The sequence below is a fragment of the Cygnus atratus genome, chromosome 1 (assembly GCF_013377495.2).
Source record: "Cygnus atratus isolate AKBS03 ecotype Queensland, Australia chromosome 1, CAtr_DNAZoo_HiC_assembly, whole genome shotgun sequence".
NCBI classification, from domain to species: domain Eukaryota; kingdom Metazoa; phylum Chordata; class Aves; order Anseriformes; family Anatidae; genus Cygnus; species Cygnus atratus.
The window spans coordinates 180,270,184-180,295,623 of record NC_066362.1 but is presented as its reverse complement, the minus strand read 5'-3'; the positions used below and the strand labels follow the sequence as shown (position 1 = coordinate 180,295,623).

The following is a 25,440-nucleotide window of genomic DNA, read 5'->3' as shown; positions in this document are numbered from 1 at the left end:
CGGCCACCGCAAGCTGAGCCTGTGTGCACCCCGAATCCGCTCGGCTCTGAAACGCAGGCCTGTGCATCAGGCTCTGCAGACCTGTCGCGCTCCCAGAGACAAACAAATCTCAATTCAATATCCCACGTGTAAAGGGATTAGCGCTCAGCAAACACAACAGGAGCATATTTTCCCTGTATTATATGGATGCCCTAAATGAAGCCGTGAGTGGAAGGAGGTCCGTGTGTATGTGCACACACACACACAGCCCCATCTCCTCACGTTACCAGCCCCTGCTGTTTTAACTATCAAAAAGCATCGGAAACGAGAGCCGGATTAGTAGGGTACACAGAAAAGTGAAACTACCTTAATTCACTGGGAGGTCGAAAGCAGTGCCTAAGTACACCCAGTGTGTACTTTTACGTAATGTTACCTTCCAATACCAGTGCTTTTCAGGTGTGCAAGATCAAGATAATGTTTTTCTGGTCGTATAGAAAATATAGCTTGTGTATCACTAATGGATCTAAGTCTGTTTTTCTTTAGATTGCCTGAATTACAGACATGAGTACTTTAGCATATGATTATCTGAACAATCATCCCTTTCCCTTCTCACACTTGAGAAAGATTCTCGGTCACCTTCTGCTCCAGCATTACATTTGGGACCGCTCTGGCTGCACCATGTGGTGGTGTCTGATGGTTTTTCTTTTAAAAACATAATTCTGTCCTCCGTCCCCCAGCTGTGTTAAAAAACACGGTCTCATGATATTCCTAGTGATAACAAGCAGTTCTCCCTGCTGACCCTAAAGGCCTCGGCTAGGAATTGCCAAAGCTTTCGTTTAAAACGTAAACCACATCTCTCAGCCATAAAGGGTGTCCTGAGCTCACACTTGGAAACGGGACCGATAGGGACAGCATGGTCTTCCTGGTTCGGCAAGCAGGCACTTCCAGTGTCGCTGCCTTTTTGCACAGTAGCACTTTAACAAGCAGCAGCCATGCATAGCTAACAAGGCTGCAAGTCCACTTACTGCTTTTCAGAAGCCTGTAACCCGGTCCTAAACGAGCAGAAACGTCTGCTGTATATTGTTGCTGCCATATGACAGAACTATTAGCGGGGAAGTGCAGTGGTTATTCTTGATGGGCGAGACACGGTGGGAGAGGAAAAGTTTTAAAACATGGAGCCTGAGGCACAGAAAGAAAGCAGCACAGATCTAGCTATCCTTTTATAGTAACTGTTGTTTTCTGGAAAGGGGGAAAGAAAAGAAAACTCTCCCTTCCTTCCAGCAGCTAGACAGGGATGGCGTGACCCTCCTAGCTGAAGACTGATAGCATTCTTGGAGAAATCTTTATGTAGCTTTCATTTCTAGTAGCTGGAAATGAGAAGTATCGTTTTCACCAGTTCCTTCTCCTGACACCGCTTCTGGGTTCTGCTCTTACCTTCTAGTTATACCGAGGGATGTCTAACAGGGCAGTTTTCAAGTTTGGCATTAATGCTTCATAAAAAGTAATGTATTTTTTTCAGAAAATTTTAAAGTATTTTAGTGGTTTTGATGAATATTTTCTCTATGTACAGTTAATGTTCTTAACACTCTATATGCATAAATGGTATTAGCCAAGCGGGGCATTACTTTAAAATGTGTGCTTAATGTGTACAAAAGAGACACCTAGCACAGACCGAAAATGCATTCTCAGCATATATGAGAGCTACAAATATATCTCACATAAATAAGATTAATGCAAATTAAGAAATCAGAAGTGGTTCATCAGATGGGAAATACACACTTTAGACTTTATGAAGAATTAGAAAATAAATGTGCTGAAAACTAGGCGACACTAGCTGGCAAGGCAGAATATCGAAACAACTGTACTTTTTCAGGGCTCTTAATAACCTTGTTTCTAGCTGAATGTGGTATGTGCCTGAACATCCTTTCTTATAAAATAATAAATTTCACAAAGATCCTACTGTATGACAGTGTACTGACTGGCTGTCACAACTACTGACTAAATATTAATTTTGGTAGTCTTTCCAAGTTAAATCTATGAACTACTATACCTGGATAACTTCTAAATCGCTACCCACAAGTGAAACTCCAGTAAACCACTTTTCTGACTTGCATATTGTCTGTCCTTGTTTGTAAAGGTTTGTTTAGTAACTTACTTGACTTTTTTTTTTTGTGCATTTGTTGGTTAGAGAAATATGAGATAGTCTCTTTTGATTTGGAGCTTAGCTCATTTTAGCTTTATAGTGCTAAATGGCGAGATAAACACTGAAGACTAACAGTCTTCAGGACCTCCACATTAGTGCAATCACTTCAGTTTCGTAACTCCTACAGATTTTTATCCCTTACAAGCATTAGAGCAATGATTTACATACCAGCGAGGGAAAATGAAGACGAGGAGGAAGCTCATTATAACCCTGTACGTGTACTCAGTTTCTCCTAACACAGACTAGATTAAACCTGGCCTGTGCCACAAGAACTGTGAAGGGTGAGAGCAAAGGGTCCTTTCTGATTCACGTCCGTATGCAGTTAATGCTCTCTTCACTCAACAGAGCATACCGGACCCCAAATGGGAAGGAGGATCTGGGCTACTATTCCTTCACCTTCGCTCCTCACCCCCACCCCTTGAGCTGTACAGAAGGGATCAGGTTGCACTATTTTAGAAGCTGGTGCAGTATGCACGCTTCCTCAGTATATTGGAGAGCTCGCTGTAGGGACGCACGCTGCTTCACAACACCCTTCACTCAGGACCGTGCCTTATCAACAGAGCTGAGCCCTCAATTCCCCTGTAAATTCCCCTGCGAATGTACAATATTTTTAGTGATGTATACAAATAAAAAAATTATTAATCTAACTTACCTTTGACACATGGCTTTGAAAGCTTCAAGTTTGACGCTAGTCATAAAAACCATACACTCAGTGCTACAGGCAAAGTCGACCTGTAAATGTATGAGAAAAAAAAACGAAATCAAGTGACTTAGCATAATTTCCTGAACATGCTTAAAGACACTAGGTTGGTTAACACATTGAAAAATATCACTGCTGTCTCTGTCACCCCGCCACCTGAGTGCAGATTGCTTGTTACTGTTCCTGCAGACATTTCAAGTTACATCATACAGCTGATGTTAAATCTGTAGCAAGGTAGAAGATGGATTGTGTTTGGGGAAAGGTCTGGAATGGGAGCTCAGGCTAGGGTTGTAATTCTGTCCCTGTCCGTGTCTCTGAATTTCACCAGTGGCTTTTTGATTCAAAGGTAAAGACAATTAAAACTGTCCTAGGACTGAACCTAATAGACAAAATAATGCATAAAGGATGCTCCAAAGTTACATATATTAAGGTTAGGAAAAATCATAGAATATCCGAGTCGGAAGGGACCCACAAGGAAAAACCTAAAATAACCTAAGACCTGAAACAAGTATTTCGCAAGACTGTGTTTACTTGTGCATTTGTTTTTTCAAAATACAAAAGTCATTGTTCCAGAGGCAAGATGCCTAGTTAACAGTGCCTACAAAGCTCATCCAGCTGGGAAGATCTCCCTGAAAGGAGTTCTCAGGCTGTAACACATCTCCACAAAAAGGAATTGAAAATCAGGATGATTGAGATCCAAAGACCTGACTAGGAGAGGGCACCAAGCCCCTTGTATCTCACCTAGGGAAGGATCCTCCTACAGGAATTGGGGAAGGAAGCCATAAGCCTCCCATATGTTGGAATAAGGAAAGGTTTTTGGGAGTGGTAGGAGATTCAGCACGCAGCATTGCAGAGATTCTGGGTTGCGAAAAGGCACCCAGGCTAGGGGAGCTGTATGATTGTGGTAGTGTCTGTCAAGCAGACCAAGAGTGAGAGGGTACAAACAGTTTAACCTTGCCTTAGCCACTTCTACCTGAGTTCTGCGACTTTTAAAAGGAACAAAGTCTCACTCAAGGCTTTAAAAAGCTGTTGAGCTCTCTAGATAAAGAGCTGTATATCGGATCCAGGTATCCTTATTGTAGCTGTGAATAATAAGTGATCTTAGCATACAGACTGGCAGACATCTCGTTTGAAAGCAAGAACTGAAATATTGACAGGTTGGCAAATTTCCAAGTAGTAGCCAACCTGTCCTTTTCTCAAGCAAGAAAGTGATTTTGGAGGGAGAGGCTGCTGGAAATATGCAAGAGGCATGTGAAAACAGAGGGAAAGATAAGAAGGTTCATGGAGGATGCTGAGTAATGACCAAAGTCTTCATCAAGACTGTTAGCCTATTTACTTTCTAATGCTGTGTAGATGAAAGAATCAAAGCCCACAGGTTCTCTTGCAAATCACAGGGATCCTACCTCTCTGTGCCCCTGAGGTCGTACGAGCCCATATGAGTGCTATACATTGCATGCTGCCTCCCCCTTACTTTTTTTTTTTTTTTTTTTACTAATATATTGAAAAATCCCATTATTTTTCATGTCTTTCTACATCCCTTCTTGTACCGAGAAGTTTCGTAATACTTAAGCAGACGTGTTAAAATACAAGGAAAGATGTAGGAAGATGAGGTTATTTCAGGGAGAGCCTCGGCTGCTTTGCAGAAAAAGGAGCATTTTATTTCGTGGAAAACAAAACCTTCAACTGAAAGAGACTGATGTTTATATTATCACTAAAACTTTTGCTGAAAGGGGAAGAAACAGTAACTGCAGACAGCGGTTCAAAAGGAAGTTCTGTTACAGTCCAGACCAAAAAAATTAAGTTCTTACAGCGTATAAAATATGTAATCAACGCTGAGCTTCTGCGTTTGCCTTAAATACTGAGCTGGGAGCATGGACTGCTCCACTGCTAGTCTTTAATGTATCCAACAGCCGTAATGCTGAAACCTATGCAAGGAGATAATTCATACACAAGCATTCGTTGAGCACAAAACTGTGATATTTGTCCAGTGAAACTTCTCCAGCTCTAACAAAGACACCATTCAAAAAAAAAGGCATTTCAAAGACCACTGTAGGTGCTGGACATCGATTGATTCTTGAGTTAAAGTCAGACATCCGATAGCCAAAAGGAGGAATTCAAAAAGGAGACACTTTCAAGCCTCTGACTTTCAAGTTTGAGACCTCCAGCCTGAACTTATCTATGTTTTCACACATCACTAGCCGAGTCTGAAATACCCAGTGCGTACAAGGAAAACAATCTCTATCAGTGCATACAGCACCGACACGATAACGCGATGTTTTCCAAGCCTGGAGCAATTGTCAAGCAATTGCGATTCGTCAAGGCAACACGCTTGGCAGCCGGGGTCGTCTAACCTCAGGCCATCTTCCACCTTATCTGCAGCCGGGTCCCGGTGTCTCCGCTGCCCCGCTTGCTCCTCTTTGCGAGCTGCCGGCGCCCGTTTCTCCTGCTGCCGGCACCGAAGAGCCCCGGGAGGCAGAGGCAGAGGCGATGGGTGCTGCTGCTGCACCACCACGGTTTATATAAGCAGCAGCTGCTTGCTCGTTCCAAGACGAGCGAGGGCCTGTGCCGGTCAGAGGGAGCTCGGGGCCGGCTGATGATGAACCAGGGCTTTCCGCTGCGGGCTGGGTCCGGATGGGGCTCGGAGGGCCCGGTGGCAGCTCTCAGGGCGCTGGGTTGTGTCTCTGAGTGAAATTGCCACTTTTAACTACCTTTTAAAACAGAAAGACCCTGCCTCGTTCAGGCTGTTTTGATACAGCTTTACGTTTGCATTATTTTATTTTCATTTTAAAGGCCTTTATTCAACAAAACATAGCCACTTCGCAGAACAGGAGTCTTCTTGCCATCCAAGTTGTTATTCCGTAGCCGTACAATTTTTACTTAATCATCTCCATAGCTAACCTCTGCTCCTTAATTTTTACATTTTATGATAGAAATTTTAATGGATTTCCTTTACTGGATGATTCAGTCTTCCAATTACAATTCGTAAACTCCGTGTAGATGGAGAGTGGAATTCAATTAAAATGTAGCAGAAGAGCACTTCATTTTTTATCAGTTAAATGAAATAACCTCAGATGCACATAACATGTAAGGAAAAAGAATACATTTATCAGAACACAGTGCACTGAAAACTGATTTATTCAACAAGGCCTAATCGCTGCTAGTTGGTGAACTTAAGCGATTGTTTCTGGTCAGCACGACCTGCAGGACTTTGGAACTAGTACATCTCATCCTCCTGCCGTTTTCATTCATGGACTCCAGGAGAAAAAAAAAAGGAAATTGTCTGCTTTTTCATCCCTCTGTGGATTTTTCAATTTTGAAAGTATTAGTCATTAATATAAAGTAAATGAGTACATTAAAAGGGAAAAAAAACTATCTCAGAAGCAACTTCAGCATAGGTTATAGGTCCATGTGCTGTGCCAGCGACTCCCACCCTTTTGGTGGTTTGACTTTCTCTCAAACTTTGGCATCAAAAAACGTGTTGCATGGGATTTTTATTGTGTTATTTTAAAATATTCTAATAAATTTAACATTAATACAGGCTGCCCTACTTTCGTATTTAATTTTAAGTGGTCTTGTTAAAAGAGAAACATTTCATTTAAACAAAATAAAGTACACATATAGAACTCATTAAACTTAGATTAATAATTCCAGGAGGCCAGAGAAGTAATAGAAAACGTGGATTCCTTCCTTTCTGAATTATCAGCCATTTATGCTATCGGGTGTTCAAAACAGAATGGGTTCCTACTGTGCCTGCTGGTGTACACATAAAGTTAAAGAGACAGAGCCCTGGCACAGAGGTTTGCCTTAATTTGCTCAACACCTGAGGTGTTAAAAGTAAAGCCAAACAGGAGAGGCTTTTTATTTTATTTTTCAGTAAGGCACTGGCTGTTCAAGTGCGGATTTACCAGCGCCAGGAGGCAGAGGGTGAAAGGATGCTGTGAAGGGCTCCAGATCCTCCCCTGCTCCTCCATCCCTTCCTGCTCCCTTACCCTTTAAGCTCTGGCTGCATTCACCTATGCCTGTCGACTGAAAATTGGAAAGAGCCTATAGTAACCAGGGAACTGAACATAAGCAATGCTGACCTTCATCCCTGCTAAATATAGAGACTTCCCATTGAATTTCCTTGTCCTTCCTACGTGTCTCTGGAGGACAAACCTAGCAGCAGGACAACTTCCCAAGTGGAAAGGAAGAAAATTATTTCTGATAATGTCCAAAGACTGTGGTCCTGGCCTGTTCAGTTCTGAAACATAACATACAGGTTTGGCAGTACAGAGCTGTGGATTCAGTTTAATAAAAATGAGAATGAAATTCCTCCTCCCAAGTTACTGTGATGGGAACAACACTATCCCATGGATTTTCTAGGGATTTTCTTGCTCTTTTCTTTGATGGGCTCAAAGATTTCCTCTCTGTAGTAGAGAGAATCTGAAGGCAAGCATAAGGAACAAGAAAAACCACTAGTCAAAATTACAGTGGTAGCAACAAGTTTCTACGGTGAGGAAGAAAGAGGAAAGAGGAAGAGGAAGAAAGTTTGGTTTAGGTAAAGGCGTGATCAAGTGAGAAAAAAGAGATGAGGAAGAGACATTTTATTAACGTATAAAATCTCTGAAACACCACAGACCGTGCAGTTAGCAAAGCTGACACTGCAGTAACAGGGAGGACGAGGACTGCCTCAGGTTGGCTCTAGCTGGTTGAATGTAAAGAAGGAAAGGTCCTGAAAGTGTTTGTTTCACTATTGCACAGACTGGGCTGGTAGACAGTGATTCATAAACTGACCTTATTTGAGAATGTAAGAGAGGTCAGGCTGGTTCAGGCCAGGCCCGTTATCCTGTTCCCAGCAGCAGACATAGGCCAGGTCTCACCCAGGTGCTGTCCCAGCGAACAGCAGGACCAGGACAAGCACATCGCATATTGCGCGTGGGTCCCACTACTCAGTTTTTCTTAGCTCGGGTGGGTTCCTGAGCCTGATACTGTTTGGCTTCACTAGCTCCCTCTACCAAGGTTTTCTGCAGTGTCTCCATGGATCTGTGTGGACTTCATTCATCCAGACATCTTTAGGCAAAGGATGCCATGAGTATATTTTCTGTGAACCCGCCTACTGCCAGCTTCATTTGATGTATCCTCATTTTTGTATTGAGAATGCAAAAAGCTGATCCCTGTCCATCCTTTTTCATGCGTCACCTTTAAAAAAATTATTGCTATTTTGAAGAAATGTTCGAGGGGTGCTGTAATTAAAGCCTCTGCAGTAGAAGCCGTTGCCTCTGTGCTGGAAATCTATTTCTTCTTAGCTCTAGCGATCAGGCACCAGCTTACCCGCTCTCCGTGGCAGATGCTGAAGCTGCTATTGCACAGAACTCCTTCCAAGATCCCAGGGAACTGGAAGCTCAGCTGAGCACATTCGGAGAGAGCCACTCTTTCCCACTGTTAGGGAAGATGCATTAGAGGAAAAGACGCAGTCATGCATATTGTGCTCTTAAAACCCTGCTGGTCTTTCTGCGAGCAGAATCTAAAAGGATAGTAGGGAGTGGAAATGAAGAGAAGAAACATTGCCAATCGACAGAAACCAGCCCCATTCTCAGAAAATCGCTCGCTAAGAATTAAAGCTCAAGGAATCGACGTAAACTTTAGCTGAAAACTGAAGTAGGAAAAAAAAAAAAGAAGAAGATAAAGTAGTTCAAGCTTCCTCTAAAGGAGCGGGGCATTGTTTCTCGAGTTTGGCAGTAGACCTTAAACAGGCACAGCTGACATAACAATTAAAACAGCAGAAGCTTGTGAGAGTTTCCCAGTATTTCAGTAGAAGATTCACAGCCCGTAGAGTACACTCCCATTTTCCCTGCTACGGTTTAACAAGGAGCAGGAATATTTCCCGAGCAGACAGGAAAGCCCAGTTTCTATTAGTAAAAAATTGTAAGATGGATAGGTGAGACCCGTTTCCATCCTTAGGTAAAAATACAAACAGAGCCTTTTACTGCAAGGTAAGGTATATTGTGTCCTGGTGCAGAGGAAGATAGGCAGCTACTGCAGAAAAATGAACTCTTAGGTGAACTCTGAGAGAAATTATGCAGACTCCAGTCAGTGTCAAATCTCTTACACAGGCTGGTAGGACTGAAACAAGAGGTTAAGGGAGATGCTGAAGATGCTAGGGTACTCTGCAGGAAGTCTTTTCCTTTGGGTTTGCAACTCTAGTTAAAGTGTGGATTACAAAGTCTTTGTGGATTACAAAATAATCTGTAGTGTTGCAAAACAGTCTGTCACTAGGTTTCACCTAGGCAACACCCAGTCTCGGCTACAATCAGACTGGGTTTGGCCACAGGATCTGATTTTATTTCCGAAGAATATGTTTGGCTAAGCAGGTAAAAAGATAGCACTGAAAGGTGCTATCTCATGACCCAAAGACAGGTGAAAGGAAAAGGCATCCACAACTCGTGCTCCTAGGCAGGTAAAAAGAACATTGTTCCAGGAACTGTCAGTACCCCTCTTGCTAGAACGGGGCACCTGCTCTTGTCTGGTATGAACAAGAGCTCGTTTAGGAGTCCCCATTTGATAAAGGTAACTCTGGAAGACAGGTCACTGCTGTTGGCTCCCTGCTATGATGTGCTGAAGGTTAGAAAGGTTCAGAGCCTCTAACGTTACCAGCTCTTACCCTAACCATTGCCTGGTTCTGCTTGGCTTAATTCAGAGCCATACGTCATAGGAAAGCTCCTGAGGATGGTCTTGCCCCTTGCTGGCTTGTTGACAAAACATAATTATCACTTTGATTATCCGCATTTGTTTGGCAAGTCCCTGAAAAACAAAACCAAGCGTACTTTTTGTTCAAGGCAGAGGGTCCTGACTCAGAGATGTTTACAGAGTCCAAGCATCCCTCGAGCATCACAGAGGTTTTGAATGTGAGCAAACCCCCATCTCTGAATAGACCTGTCTGTCACCCCAACCCTTGGCACACCCAAGATGTGACGCATGAAGACGACACCGTACTGAGTATCTGTGATTGGTTTGTCCAAAGTTTCAGGAGAAGACGACCTCTTTGTGTACCGTAGCCATCTGATGTGGCACGTGTCAGACAGGGCTGCAGCTTCAGTCAGAACGTAGACAAAGTGCCGAATGTTTGGCAAGAGACTATAAATGCCGAGATGTTTTCACTGATCTTAGCAGATGACTTAGAAGTGGATTTAATTGACCTGTCGCCATCTAGAATCTGTCCTCTGGGAAGCAGAAAGCTCTTGATAACATGGTGTGTGACAGCAACCCCATAGCCAAGTGTTTCAAATCAGTGGTGCTGCTTTTTTTAAGTCTGAGAACTACAGATCCTACAGTTTCAGACCTGTGTGAACAGAATCAATCATCTGTGGTGGCACAGTGCTTCAGCTCTTTATCTTCTGAGGCAGGCTGCGATGACAACTGCTTTTGGGGGAGGAGGCAGGTGGAACACCAAAACGACAGAAAAATGCCCCTTGGTTCACGAGGAAGACTCGTGAAGGGTAGCACTCCGCAGAGCAGTCCAGTGTTCCTATTAGGAATCTGCTGCACGGACCCCTACGTCAAAAAACAGACATCTTGCAGGCTGACAGTTCAAAATCCCTGAGGATTAGCGGTTGGTTAGGAGATTATGGATACTACTCCAGCCTGAATTTGAAACAGCAAATGAAAGTGCCGAGGCACTGATGGCTCACGCTGGACAGCCAGCCCCTTCACCCTTCCTGTAAAGAAAGTTGGAGGCACAGCAGGTTCTGTCGCTGATCCGCAGTGGTACGTTTGCTTCTGCAATCAGTCGTAAAAGGGAATCTATTTCTGGTGTTTATTGTTTCTGATAGGCTGGATAACTTGTTAGGGAGTAAGAGAAAAGGCAGGAGTCACTCAGCACTATGAGTCAGATGGCACAGAAGTTACAAAGGTGATCGCCAACACCAGGGCTCTAAATACATACGGCACTCAGCACAAAGCCAGTGTCTATCGAGGTCCCTGCGGGGAGCATCCAAGCACTAGAATAGGTCTTTTCAGGCCCTGGACTTAAAACACATGAATCAAAGATGCACCGTATTGCTGGCGAATCTTTTATCCCTTGCTACGTGCAGGGGCAGCAGCTCGTGCTTGGAATCACGCCTCTCCTGCTTCCGTCAGACTTCCCTGTCAGTACGAGCAGACCGTGGCAACAGATGTGTCCCAGGAGCCCAGAATCACAGCTTGTAGGACACTTAGTGAGAGACGCTGTCTTAAAGCATAACTGGAGCTTTACTCATGGAATTTAGAAACAAACTGTGTTGTTTTTTTTTTTCCTTCCTCCACTGTACGTTTCCTCTTGGAAAAAGGAAATGTTATGGTGGGTCATGTACCTCTCCAGTAACAGCACTGTCATAAACAGGTCCTGAAGAATCATGCTAGGGAAAACATTAAACCCCAGTAACTTTCAACTCTCTTATCCCTATAGAAAGAGATATATCTAGTATGTTAATTGAAACCGTATTTCTTAGTGTCCTTAGGTAGACCTAATTTACTGCATGAAATTAATTGTAGTATTACCTGTAAAGTTAAAAGAATCACACAGCACATATACTGCACCATTTCCATCTTTGTGGTAGGATGGAAATAATGAAATCATGAATGTTTGTACTCACACCGCTATTTAATGCCCCGAGGATATAGAACACGAGGGTGCTTCAAGTAGCAGTCCACTGATAGCATCAAATAGACTCTGCTTGTCCAAATAATTTGGCCTTGTACTCACAGGGCGCATACACACCAGCAATGAAATCTGTCTACTCAAGCACTCAAAGAAAGGGCCAAAAGCATCCCAGATGAGTTATTCATGTATTTTGTAAAAATTGGGCAATTAAAATAACTTTCTGTGCTTGGGCAAACTTAGATGGAAAGCTGGGCTGTACAAATTAACACACGCACAAACTGCATTAAGAGAGCATCCTTCTCTTTATACTGGTCCTGTGTATCACAATATTACTCTGGGGAGCCCAAAACTACATACAAACACAATCTCTAATACTCCAGAGAAAAGATTTTCTTAATTCTGACCCTCTCTTACTTATTCCTCAAAACTGGCCAGAAGAACTCCTGAACTTTTAAATGCCAATGATTATAGTTTCCAACCTATACCCAGCCATAGGATTGTCTTTCTGAAGTTTCTAGCACTTCGTCCAGTCTGATTTCGATCATGCTAAATAGGGGATTAGCATCTCTTTAAAACATTATTAAATTGGTTAAGATAGCTTAACTCAGAACGACTGCACATCATGTTTTCCCAGTTCTATCACACGCATTCCAATTATATGTTCTCCTGCTAACTTAAATACTATTACATCATTCCAGTTTATTTGTCTGTGGTTGTTTACCTCAATCAAACTGCATATATTCTTCTTCTCCCTAACTGCCCCTTAATTATTCTTACTGTTTCTGAATGTCCTTATTTAATCTTAAGAAAGCCTTAAGAAAATTTTTCAAAATTATCAAATGACAAATTATTTGGCACCTTTGAAAATGGAGGTTAGAGCCTTCTATACTCTTAGCCGTACATTTTTCTCAGTATCATACTATCCAAAATAGATAATAGATCCTTGCTGGGAGTTGATTTCCATAATAGCTGCATTGGGCCTCTGAAGACATGCAGGGAAACTAAATTTTTCTTCCTAATAAATCCACTCTGGTTAAGTAAATATTTTCTTAAGTCAGAAAAAAGGATTAACTGATCAATAAAATATTAAATGGGAATGCAGAAAATAGAGTTCATATTTTATAACTTCAAACTATAAATGTGAATGTTCAATTACTAATTTTATTGAATTAATAGCCATGTTGAAGAGCAAATTCTGACAAGTAAAAGCAGGCTAGCTTAGATTTCAACTGTAAGTAAAAGGAGACTTAGCAGTTCTGCATTTTTCTCAATTTGTTTTATTCATTAAAGCATCTCACAATTTAAAACCACTATTCTCTCTTCATGAAACATCCTGGACAACAAGCTACTTCTTGGATTTTAATGAGAAGTCAAGTCACTCAACTTTCAGAGCCGTTTATAAAGCAGTATTTTAGTTCTATCCAGAAATTTTATTTTCCTTTCCTTGTAAAAAGTGTGAGTTAAACATTCTGAGGTTATTTGCTAGACATGTTCCTCCAACAGCTTCTCTGAGGAAAACTGTTTTTCTTCTAAACTATATTAATATAAAGATGGCAAAGGTTTGTGATTCATATGCTTGTTCCACACTTCTGTGGGAATTTTAACATACGGTTACTTTGCCTGTAGCAAACAAACTTAAAATGCCATCAATTACTGTTGGTAAATAAGACTCCCAAAATTAACTACATCGAATTGAAAACAATCTTTTTCTGGATTGGCTTTTATTATAAAGGTTTGAAGACTTTGATGTCCTCCTTCTAAGTTAATTCTCAAATAACATAAGTAGATGTATCTTACTTAAAAAAAATAGATAAATAAGCCAAAGGCAAGTAAATCTAGATGATTTATGTGCCATATGAAACAGGAAACTTATACCCAAGCCCCTTGGTTTTATATCAAGATAACAAGACAGATCTGCGAAAGTGAAGGGGGGCTACTTCTCTCACTTTCTTACTTAAATCTTCCTCTCTTTTTAACTTTCTTACTTAAATCTTGACTGAGCAGAAGTCACTTGAGTCTCTGTGTACTATTCACGTTTTTAATACAGCTGCTTCTAATAATTGAAACATTTCTAACACAATTTGAAGGAAGAAGGTACAAAAAAATGCCCGTTTTCAAATGCTCATAGCCTCTCCCCTTGCAGACCAAATAGAAGAACTATCACTGCAAAATAAAAATTTTAATCTGAAGACTTTAACTAGCTATTGTATGAGATGAACACATAAGTCCTTAAGCAGCTACCAGATCTGTGTTTTTAGTATTTATCACAGTAATAAATATAATTAAATGTTTTTCTCATTTTCCTTCAAATTGAATTTCTTAGAAAGAACAGACATGCTAGTCAGTATTCTGAGCAGACTGAATTCTGTCAGCACTCTGAATAGGCAAATGATATTCATTCCTTCAATATCCTTGCTCTTTTATGTCACATATTTTATGCTCTACCGACAGCATATATATGAATGATTCCCGTTATAATCAAGGCCATGAATGCTGGTAACATGAACCATACATATTCTTTAATGTTGTTTTTGAGTACAGGAAAATAAAATAACTTGAGGTTTGGAGCACAAATACAAGTGATACTTTCTAATATCACTAACTAATTTCACTTTAGGGTTCCATTATGACAGCACAGATACTAGGTTTCATTTTTATTACTAACAGGCTTTACTTATCACAGTAAAAATAGGCTGTTAACCACAGAAAGTAAAATTGATCATCAAAGTTCTGGTTTTGCTTAGGACTTTCTCAGATTTTCTGTCAAATAATACGCTCTGGTTATCTATATATGACTTAAAAGAAACTACATATGTTTTGAATGCAGAATATTTCCCCATAATATCAACAAAGCAATACATACCTGAAGAGCATGTGGTTGAACCAGAAGCCAAGCTTCCTGTCCAGACGATTAAGGAGTGTAAGCAGGGTCATAGCATTGCTTGCGTGAATAGGTAAAATGTTTTCTCCTTGCCCATGATCTGTAAATAAAAATCACATGCATATGAACTTCAAAGTTGAAACCGGTGAACATTAAAATATAAAAAAGGCATACAAAATACAAAAATACATCTATTGACAAAAAAAGATACCTGCATTTTTGACAATTTATCATGTGTGCAGGCTATCCAATTTCATCTCCACATTCCAGAATTTATTTTTCAAATTACTTCTTTGAATTCCATTTTATTTATTGTGTTGAGTGGAGCCAACAGAATTAGGAAAGAAGATAGATGCAAGAGCACTGTGATGGCAGGAACTTGTTGTTTAATGTGTTCTAAATTGCCAGTGAGGAAGATGCTCCAGCATCTCTAGGTAGCCCAATTCCAGTCTTTAACTGTCCTTGTACGTAGAAGTATTTAACAAATATGTAGCCTGTTCTTCTTCTCTGTAAATTAAGATAATCTTTTCTTGTCCTTCCACAACCGGGTACAAAAGACAATTGATGACTGTCTTCTTCACAATAATCTTTAGATGTCAGATTATTTTATTTTCCCCTCAGCCCTCCCTTCTGTAGACTAAACAAACACAGCTCTTTCAAAACCTGCCTTATAAATCTCGCTTCCCAAAATCCTTTTCACTCGTGTGCTCTCCTATGGATTCACTTTTACCTGGGCATCAAAATCATTTGCCTTTTCTACATTTTATTTTAACACAGAGGTATAACAGTTTTATTCACTGGCTTTTTTTCTTCTTTTTTTTTTTCTGGCCATTTTGCCTGAGTGTTTTTCAGTGTTGCTTCATCTGTAAAACTAGTTACTATCAATGTCACATGGAATTTTGTAGTGCTCAAGAACAGCAGGTCTTGTGGACCACTGAAACAAAATGAATCCGTCCATTTCTTCAGTAACTATTTTGGAAATAAGTAATGGCACTTAATTTTCTTTGAATGTAGAGTAATTCACTTGTTCTCTTTTTTTTCCCCCTTCCCTTCCAAGTACTGGATAAAATAGGAATTTTGTGTGCTTTCTATTTAGCAACACAACTTGTATTTTTAGGTTTAACAGCTAAAACAAGAATTGTAATATTCTTACTAAATGAGCAGGCAGGCATAAATACGTTTTCTTTGAGAATCAGGCATAAACAGAAGGAAGGTTTGACTCAAAGCCCGTCTCTCTCTCTGCTGTCTCCAAACAGATACTAACGCCTTCTGAATTGGAGGTAGAAAAACGCTGCTAGCTAAAATGTGCAGTGAAGTCCCTTTTGATGATTACACGATTATTAGTTCGTGGTAAACACATGTCACATTCCGCACTGTTTTCAATATGAGTTTTGTCTGAATAAAGCCGAAATATTCTGGACCAAGTAAAATAAAACAAAGGATGTAAGATAACAGATCAAAGTGCTTTAAATGCTGCAGTGGCTGTCTTTCTTCACATTTATTTCCAGCTGCCTGCCTTTAGAGAATCTAGCCTCTTTACTTTTTTTTAACCAAAGCGAGTTTATCCCAGGAATCTCCAAATTATTTCCTTGGAAAGAAAGAAAAAAGTGGAAAACTGGGCAGCGGTTTATGACATCTAGCCCAGATTTTCTGCTTCTTTGCTTTACTTCACTTGCACAGACTATGCAACTATACCACAGTCACATATGAAAGTTCTTCTAAGAAGTGGTTTCTACGGTTTGGTTTTGCTTTTTAATATTCATATAGTCTATTCACAGGGTAGTTTCATAATGAATTCCTGAAATTTAGTAGTTGCTCTTTGTAACCTAATTAACCTACCCGTCTGCCAAAGATCCCCATCCCGTGATACCTAGGTGTGCTCTCGATGACGAAGAGCTCAAGAGCTCCCGGCTCAGAGCCACCCATTCCTCATCTCAGGAAAAGCCTGCTTACAATTCCTCTGCTCTTCAATCAATTTCTGATGTAGTTGCCTCCTCCTAGCCATACCCCAGCTTAGCAGCTCCCCAAAATAATGTCCCCCCACTTCTCTGGGAAAAAGAGAGAGGCACCCCCCAGCAAGTGATGATTTAAGCAGGAGTGAGTGATGGGCACAGAACGTATTCACAGTGAGCACAGAAGCAGTGTATGAACACTTCTCCAGCAGACGGTCTTACCTGTGCTAGCTGCTGTAATATTTTCCCCTATCTCTTTTCAGAAAAGTCGTAAAATGACTTTTTTCCTCAAAACAGGAACTGTTAGTTCCGGCAGTTGAGACATTAGGTTCAGAGTATGTAACGCGTTCAGAAAGAAGTGGACAACTTCAAATATTTTGTTTGTTTCATGCTAATTTCTAAAACTGCACTTGAGGGGATCACAGTATTAGAATTTTATATAAAGCATTTGCATTTCAAAATTACAAGGTCAGTGTAAGAAAGAACAATTTTTTTCAGCCAGATATGTAATAAATGTGATGTTTGCTTTGCTTTTTTTCTCCATCTATGTGTATGCAATTCTACTTTCTTATAATTTACATCGATATTCTCTTGCCTTTTCAAACATGTAATTTCTACTGTTTGCAAGAACAGAACTCTACTGAAGCCAGAGCAAGTCATGGGTACAGAGTTATGCATTCACATTGTAGAGGTGCTTTTTCCCAACAAAGTTCCTGTCATGTTGCACATCCAGGTGATGGCAATGCAGTAAAGCCAGAAAAGGCCAGTTTCTTCCTCCAGAAAGCTGGAGGCAAGTCCTGCATTTCTTCAGGACTGCTTCTTCAAACAAATTTTTACATTTAATCTATAGACAAATTTATTGCTGAATAGCTGTTATCATGGGCTGTTTGCTTCCCACTGTTACAGTAAGAATTGTTTCCTATTAAATTGTTTCCAAACACCTACTCCTGACTTCCCTTCTCAACTTCTGGACATTTTCCTTTGATCTACAGCGTCCTAAACTTGTGCCTCATTCATTTATGTCCCTCATATACTGACTGAATTTAGTCAGTATTATATATACAAAATCTTTAACCAACCAAAATCACTTTGTTGGTGGATTACATACATTTAGTAAATGTAGCAAGTTTTCACAATTGGTTACCTTGTTTTGCATTTAGCTGTTCTCTTTTGAACTGCCTGTGACACTCCATACCGAAATGCCTTGAGCATTATAGGCGTGGTTATAACAGCATATTATAATACAGCTCTAGAACTCGTTAGTGCTTTAATTTTATGTATTTTCAAATGTAACACACAAATGAAGAGGGACAGCTTTCTTCTCATAAACCCAATGGCATTCTGATACCTTTCTTGAGTTTACTGTACTTTGGATAGATATTTCAAGAATTTACTTTGCAAACTAAAATAGGAAGTAGAGATCCTCAGCACTCACCCGAGGAGCTGACGCCCTTTCAGAATCTGCATAGAGCTCATATTTGCACAGTTTATTTCCTCTCTCTACACCTGAGCAACTTAAATGACAATATTCAACTGAATGCTAACAGCTCATGTTCTGATATTGTCCAATTTGCCACATTTTCCTTTCTTTTTTCCTGCCTTCAAAGTTAAGCAGTTAATCCCAGGTCTTAAAGTAGCCTGTGAATGTAATTTTATTTCCCCTTTCTGTGTATCCTGCACATAGCTCTCCACAACCTGTAAAATCAGAAACAATAACGAAAACAACTGGTGACCTCACTGGGTCAAAATATGACCTGGAACCTAATAGTAATTACATCACATACTGGAAAACTGTCCAAGTAATACAGAGATTATATTAATCCCAAGATATTATTGCATATCCCTTTCTGAAATCTGTATAAATATTCAGTAAAGAACTTACTGCATCATGTGCAGGATGAGGTCACTATTCTGAAGTGTGCCCACTTCAGCATCAGGTCCTTCTCAAAAGTCTCAGAATAAAATACCATAACCAAATGCATTATGTGCCAGGCTTTTATTCTACATGGAGGTCCACAGAGGTAGAACCCAAACTGCTTTTTAGTAATGAACCAAAACTCTTTACCCAAATGGTCACACACTAACTTCTTTATTGTGAAAGAATTTGTGAAAAGAATATTCACTTACGTGAATGCTTGAAAAATTAATATTCACTTATGTGCGTATGTGAAAAGAATATTCATGCATTTACCCAGCTTTCCAGTTTCCATTTAAAAACACTTCCACATTAGTTAAGTATTGCTTTACCTTTTGCTGTCCTCCTCTGACTTTCTTAATTTACTGATTTATTTTCTGATTTTCCACGCTTCCTTTCCTTAAGTCACAGATTACATCAGAATTTACATTCATTGACATTTCTGTTCAAGTAGAAACAACAGTAGTCTGATGGATAACTGTAAATTATTCGTTTTCAAGCCATTACAATTTTAATTTGGAGCAGGCTAGTCCAGTTGTAATTATTGCCAACTGGACGTGGTTCATAAGGTTACATCTGTATTACTGGGCTAAACAGGGCCCAGGGACATGCTTGAGCTCTACCATGTGAGAATCCATGGCATTTAACAGTTAGCATGATCTTTGGTATGAATCACAGAGTGAATCATAGAATGGTTTGGGTTGGAAGGGACCTTAAAGATCACGAAGTTCCAACCCCCTGCCATGGGCAGGGACACCTCCCACCAGACCAGGTTGCCCAAAGCCCCATCCAGCCTGGCCTTGAGCACCTCCAGGGATGGGGCATCCACAGCTTCTCTGGGCAGCCTGTGCCAGGGCCTCACGTCCCTCATAGTGAAGAATTTCCTTCTAACATCTAGTCTAAATCTTCCCTATTAGCTTAAAGCCATTACTCTTTGCCCCTTGTCACCACGCTCCCTGTTAAAGAGGGCCCAGGCCAAGGAGCACTCAGGTTAAGGCACAGCAAGATGTGGGACCGGGGTTAGAATTGGGTTAGGGACTGTTTTTAGTTGGCGATAAGAACAATCGCCCCCCTACCTTCGGGAGGGCAGAAGGGTTAGCCATGTGAATACGAGCTGTAACGTGCTACCGACTCGTGACTGGGCTGTGGCCCCTTTTCTTTTCTAGCACAGATGCCACCTAAGAAAATAAAGGCAGCTGAAAATCGGTAGAGACTTGGCGTACTTTCTTATGCTCCTGTTCCCGAACGTGTGCCGAGGACGAGAGCTGCTGGCATGGGAGAGGCGTAGATCAGCTTCAGGCTGGCTGCAACTTCCCCGCAGCGGGGGAACTCTCAGCCTGGTCAGCGGGAACAGATCCTGGCAACTTTGCACTGCCTCCACGGGCAGAACAGGAACACAGAATCTGGGCCCTTAATATTTTCAGACACTTTTCTGGATTTTCAGTTGCCGGTTTTGTTTGCTGTCTCTTCAACTACCTTTTCAAGGGTATGATCTGATTTGAAGACAGGGGTCTCAGATTTTCTTTTATTCAGTGTTACTCTATTGGAAACAGCAAAAAATTACAGGTTGAAAAAAACCTGATTTCTAGTGTTTCTTCTTTATTATATATATTTTAAGATTATATTAGCAAAACTATCCTAATTAAGCAGGTAATTAGGCTTTCTCAGATAGCATCACATAGTCCAAGTTTTTTTTTTTTATCTTTGCCTGATAGCAAGCTTAAAGCTCCTATTCCCAGTTCCTTCTTCTGAGCTCTTACTTTATTATTTTGTATTTGACTTCACTAAACACTTATTTTCAGGGGTATCTTACTCTTATTTTATTGCAACATTATTGCCGAACCAGTTTCTGATATGACTTTTCAAACTCTTCAGCTTTCTGTCAGTGATTTTCACATTGATTACTGTTTTTCTGGTCTCTCTATTAAAGCAAAAGTATTCTACATTCATAAGATCTTCATTTTAGATTTTTTTTTCCTGATCACAATCAGATCCAGGACTAAATTATCATTAATTCTTCTGGTTGGTTTAAGTACTATACAGAAATATCCTCCTGTAGCCTATTTTGAAACGTTTCTTGCATGTAATTCAAATTCCTCTTTGAAGCTTTCCACACACTTGTTTTCATATACATAGCAGCATCCTTCCTCATAATCCTAGAGAAAGTCACACGGAATAAACCTTCATCACCAGCTTCATGGATATTGCATCTTCCATTTTCATTTGTGAAATTATTTCTGCACAAGCCAGCCATGTGAGTTGTAGGATCTGGATGCTGGGTGGTTGTTTTTTATAAATTATGCTTCCCTCACCTTAGCTTCCTTATATAGAAACAGGTAGTTATATTCTATTTACGTCTTAGCCAGACTTGTTTGCAACGCAGTCACAAAGCATTTCATGGAATTGGTTGTGGCACTGCACCTCTCAAGACCACATGTACCTAAGCTGTGTTTACGAACAGAAATATCTAATTTCACATGATTATTTCCTGCAGGACTTTCTCGATGATGTATGTTTTCACATCTCAATGTAGCAATATTCACTCAACTTTATTCTTCTCTTGCAAGTGTTTCCTTATGGCTACATACATTTATTTGCTGAAAAATTATTCCTACTTTGTTAGCATTTCCAGCTATGCCTCACTATGCCTCACTATTCTTCATATATTACAGAGATAGACATTTTAAGTGGTTATTTTAACAGAACATAATCACCCAAAAACTACAAAGCAAAAATGCATAAACTTGAATGTAAAAATAATTTTATCTTCAATTTACAACCCTAAATTTTAGGATAATAGTACTATTAAACAAGCAATAGTTTTGTAACCTAACAAGTGATACCAATACAGTACTCTCATAACCAAAGTTGATTCTCCTGTGCTAATTCAGGTCAGTTTGATGTGTTTCCATCTAAAAATAATAAATATTATACTATATAATTAAGAAAATAAATTAAACCTCAATTATTTCTCATGATAAGACCCTATTCCATAACCATTCTGCTGTAAAATTAATACAAGTATTAAGTAACAGACTATTTCAGCCTCTGTTATTGTATTATATAGTTAATAAAAAGGACAAAACTTCAGTAAGGACACAATTTCAGTAGGCAGTGATGATTTAACTGTGTGCATACCAATTTATACCATTTGAGGATATACCCCAGAAAATCCTAATAGAGTTTACATGTTTTTTAACAATCTTTTTTCCTCACTCCATGTATAATTTTCACATGGTTCTTTTTCTATAAAACTAACTGCAGTCGATTCATTCTAATAAAAAACTTACTGCTACTACTGTACAACACAAGGACTCACCATCCATATAACTGCTTTGAAGAGTCCATTTTTCCTCTGCTCTCTATTTCTTGTATATACTGTCATCCTCATGCTCAGAAAACAAATCTGGCAAAAAGGGTTCATTTTTAATGGATCAGAATTATGCAATATCCTGCTTAAAACTACATTCGTTAAAAACTTTTGGGCATCACAAATGAAATTCTCAGCCATACCTGCAATAATTTTGTAGTAAGTTAGTATTATTATTCCTGTAAGCTACTCTTAAGTATCAGAAGAGGCTTCAAACCATATTGTACATATCTAAACAAAAAAGTTCCAAACATCACTATTTATGTTTTATTATGTACTTGGCATTCCTTTTACTGTACTATCTCAAATCCAAGGAATTCAGACTGGGCAAAGCACATTTAGTAAAGATAACAAAAGATGCAGGTATCTACCCCTCAGAAAACATTAACTTTTAATAAAGATTCCTGCTATAACAAAGCATGATTTGAAAAAACAAACAAACCCTGATTTTATGGATGTACAGATTCTAGTTGTCTTTTTCACTTTAACTGCTTACATTACTGACAGTAAAGCACTTTTTCCACTAGCATTTCTCTTTAGATTTTATTTGCAGGTAGATTAAAAACTTCTACCATACCATTTTTGAATGCAGTATGTTTGCTGTCATTCAAATGATCTTTTCAAGTTAGCAATCCTATATTGAAGAAGTACCTTGAGTCTGCATTTTAACAGGAATGTGTATGACTATCCATAATTATTATTCCATTGAGGAAGAAGGCAAGGTACTCTGATCCTATGAAGGCATGTGTGGCATAAAAAACATAAAATGCTGTCACTGAGCTGTTTTTTTATCTGATTTACTGGAAGTCCTAAAACAGCAGATCTGTTCAGTGTTTATAAGCAAATATATCCTCGAATATACATGATTATGCTAAGGCAATATTTTAGGCAAATGAATGTAAACTTGAGAGAAAAATGGATTGGTATTGAACCAAGAGAGTTAGGAAAGTCCAGTGCAAAAACAAACAGGAAACTTAAGCTAATAAAAGGAACCAAAAAACAAGAGAAGACAAAGAAGGAAACAAACTTAATAGAAGGAGAGACTGTTAACAATAGGTATGAATCAAGAAACTATTACCATAGGGAGGAGCAAAATAATTTTACCTTTTAATAAGTCAAAATTTACCATTCCACAACTTTCAAAATATATCCCTTTTTTTTTGCAAGCGAGCCATGTAGGTCTCCATTTTTAAAAATAAAGACTAATGCTGTATTTTGTTACACTTAAATGACTTTAATGTGGATTTTATATTCTTCACATTTGATCTTACATTTCTACAAACATCTTTAAATTACAAGTTCATTAGGAAACCAGCACACTTTATCTGCAAGCAGAAGAACAATACTTCTTGACTATTCAAAACCATGAATAAAATAAAATCACAGGAGTGCCATATTCTTCTTCTGTGTCTCTCACAGAAAATACTGATACCAGCATCAAAGGAAATGGTCAGCAGTCTTCCAGATCAGAAGTTAGGACAATGCTGTCCACATGGGAGGCAGGATGGTCAGAGAGGTAGCAAATGAAAAGCTTCAGAAGAGATAGTAGCTAAAAAGTAAGAGAAGAAAAAAGGAGGGAAAGGGAAAGAGAAGATAATAAGATGAAAAAGGACAGCGGAAAAAAAAAACAGAAAAAGCACAGGAAATAGTAGATAACAATTGTATTCACTTGTTTTGTAAATGGTACAAGAAGAACACTGACAAATAAAGGTGAGGCATAAGCAGATATTCTTAGCAAAAAGATATGTCTACAGAAAAGACCTAGTATGGTAGGAAATGCTGCTATTGCTCTCTAAGGTGACAGTCCACTCACTTCATTTTCAGTTTGAGCTAGTCAGTTCAAAGCAGGATTCCTGTGAAGTCAGTAGACTGAAACGGGCACCTCCAGAGGGCGATTCATCCCATCCTAAGGTTTATCTCTCAGACTCTGAACCACATATTTGAAATGAATTTCTCAAAATTCACTAGGTATTTCTGAACCTAGCAGCACTGAGCTCTTACAGAAAACAACATTTGGATTAAAATGATATGAGAGACAACACATTTTCAACTTCATTTGCTCTGAACAAAGAAAATATACTAATGATTTTCATCTGCGTAGAACATGCAGTAGGTTTGTGCCACATTAGTATTTTTATTACTGAACATTATTCATGTTTACTGTATTAATCACACACAAAATAATCTGACTCAGTCAAAAGAAAGTTTGTTTTTCTATTAGGCCTAAGCATGTACTACTGGGGCTTTAAGTTCATCTGCTGTAAGTAAAAATCAAAGCTCAGCATGACTGGGATTCTACATTCCCAACATTAAGATCTGATTCAGGAAATATCACATTTTTCTGATACTTAAACTGACACCGTTGATATTTCAGTAATTTGTCACTAAACACAGTAAATACTGTTCTGAAAAAAATGTTGAAAACCTATGTTTACACATGGAATACTTACATTATAATGGTTACTTTAAAAGAACTATAATTAAATACAGGAGTCATGGGCAACAGGCTGGTTTTAATATTTGTATATAGTCCTATCTGCATGCAGGAGCTTCAGCGTGGAGCAAGTCTGCAGGGATAACCTCTTAATACCACTTTCACCAGACTGCCAACCCAGATGCAAAAACAAGACTCTGATCTTAGAGACTGCACTAGCAAAGCATAAATAATCAGAGAAGAGGATGGGAAAGGTAGCTTCCTCCTGGGCACTGATCTGGGGAGTTGGCAATACACTCCAGTGGGACAGTTCACCATGTGCACTTTTTATTTTTTTAGTACAGAAAGTCTGAGACATAATCCTGGGACTGTGTGATTCATATCTCACTGGAGACCTATGCACCTAATGGTCTTGCACACACAATGTTTTTTAATGATTTTATCAGGACACAGTCGCCCTGGTCCTGCCTGCTATATTATGAAGACAACACAGAATTATCAGTTACAATGAAATTAAAAAGACATCTTTAAAATCTCATTATTAACCCACTTGAAATGTGATTTTGCACTGAAGAGTTTACCTCAGATAAAGAATCACTGCCTTTTTTAACAGAAAACACTAATGCAAAACAACATAACGGTAAGGGCTAAATATACAGCATGAAGTCTCATATTTAGCACTTCTAAAAGTTGTGTCTGCTTTTCATTTCAATTTCCTTTTTGAATGAACATAGAGTACAGCTACGTCAGTTTTTCTGTCTTCTTATCTTCAGTGGGTGCCTTTAAAGACTGCTACACCGATTCTTTTGTACAATGACACAGACACTGCACAGGAAAGGGAATCAGCAATTTACAGCATAGCTCCTATGCAGACCTGTATTTATCTCTCCATTAGCAGAAATTAATACAGAGCTGTTCTACCTTCCAAGAAGCAGATGTTACCGCTCCAGTAATTAATTGTGAATTGGTGCCGGAAAGGCTCCACCCATTGTCACCCTTTCTGCCGGGCAGTTTTGCAGGGATGCTACTCTGCTGTACGTCAGCTCAGGGCTCAGCTACACTCAGGTGTTGATCAGCTGGACGGTTAAGGTGTTTCATGTGTACCACCAACCAAATCTAAGAAATTAGAAGGTCCTTACCTCTGTCTTTAAACACATTTTTTAGCATGGCAACTCATGAAGACCACTTATACTGGCTATATGAATATTAGTTAATTGCTCACTGTAAAAAGCCTACATACTTTCCCTAAACATTTACTCCTCCGTGTTACCGTATATACTCAAGGGAAACATGCAGCAACCAAACACATAAATGAACAAATTATTGAGTTCAACCTTTTTTGCCATCTTCCTAATTTCTTTTGTTTCATTACAGATTATGGATGAAATC

General features: G+C 39.4%; 1 long non-coding RNA gene across 3 annotated transcripts in view; it reads right to left on the bottom strand.

The window, feature by feature from the left end:
• LOC118251370 (uncharacterized) overlaps positions 1 to 25,440 on the bottom strand; it is an 82,627-nt gene that overhangs the window by 35,110 nt on the left and 22,077 nt on the right. For 2 of the 3 annotated variants that reach the window (XR_004779779.2, XR_007709310.1), the window contains 2 exons: positions 14,363 to 14,480; positions 2,835 to 2,914 (listed from right to left, as the gene is read on the bottom strand). This is a non-coding gene — a long non-coding RNA (uncharacterized LOC118251370). Of the gene's footprint in view, positions 1 to 2,834; positions 2,915 to 14,362; positions 14,481 to 19,693; positions 19,788 to 21,566; positions 21,654 to 25,440 lie in introns of those variants that run through there. The other variant, XR_004779776.2, reaches the window with a different exon arrangement.